This window comes from Mustela nivalis (genome assembly GCF_964662115.1).
Source record: "Mustela nivalis genome assembly, contig: HAP1_SCAFFOLD_131, whole genome shotgun sequence".
NCBI classification, from domain to species: Eukaryota; Metazoa; Chordata; class Mammalia; order Carnivora; family Mustelidae; genus Mustela; species Mustela nivalis.
In genome coordinates, this window is record NW_028136488.1 from 1529407 (window position 1) to 1530716 (window position 1310).

The following is a 1310-nucleotide window of genomic DNA, read 5'->3' on the forward strand; positions in this document are numbered from 1 at the left end:
TTCAGATCTGCGGGTGTACCTTATGTGTCCTCGGCCTGAAGCCCAATTCGAGCTTGTGTTCTCAGACTTCTGTCCTCACACTCCTGGCCCAGAAGCCCTCATGTTTGGCAATTCCGGACCCACAATGCAGCACTCTGCCTGCCCTCTAGAAAAAATATCTTTCCTAATGAGCAGCCCAGGCTCCTCAAATGAGAATAAATCTACACGGCACTCGACGGTACCCAAATTATATAGTCTAACTAGGGCACTAATACACTGTCTGACACAACCTGAAGCTGAGCCTCCTGACCAAGACCCAGCAGCTGACCGCACAGTGAGCACATCAGTCCCGCCAAGGCCTAGGTCGTCATCTCTTCCCAACTGCGGTTTTCAGGCTTCAGCACCTAGACCTTATCTCCAACCACTGCCCAGGGTTGAAAATGATGCAGAAATCAGAACTCCTTCACCATGGCAAGAGACCTTCTGATTGGCATCTTGTCCAAAGTTCAGTGTAGTTGAAACCAGTGTAGCCCATGAGCACCCGGCCATGCTCGTGGGCCACATTGGTCACAAACACACATTGTGACTCTCAGCTCAGCCCAGTCCTCAAGTAAGTCCTCTCAGTGGCTGGATGGAGAGACAGCATATTGGGCCTGCCATGCCCATATGCCCCAATTTTTAACCATAGTTTGGGTTGTCCCTTCACTCTTCCCTAGGTCTCTGGTTTGCAATTCCTCTTTGGTGGGGGCACATTAGGTAACAACACTGAGAGGAGACCTCCCATCCCACAGCTTGACGAAAAACAATTGGGACTGGAACAAATCCACAGATAGGAAGATTCGTCCATGGACCATGAGGCCTCCCCACATTCCACTGCCATCGTTGATACAAAATCCAGAGACAAAAGCCTGAGGAAGCGCCGCAGATTCGCTCTTTCTTCATATCCTGAAGAGTTCTTCTCATGGTTTGTAGATTCGGCCTGCCATACCTACGTCCCCAAACCTAAGCTGAGTTTGTGTTTTCAGACTTCTGTCCTCAAAGTCCTGGGCCACACACCCTCCAGGCTGGGGCCCCTGGAGCCACATATTAGGACTGTGCCTACCCAATACGTGGGAATTCTGCCCACTACATTTTCCAAAATCGTACAAATTAGCAGAACTCTCCAATGTACCCGAGGCCATCCCAAAAGTATAGGTCTCCCAGCATAAACATGGGCGGTCTGACACCAGCTGAAATCTACCTCCACTCATACCATAGATGGATGTCCCCAGAGAAGAAATTGAACTACACAGGACCCTAGGCCATAATCGGAACCATTGCTTTGGTTTACA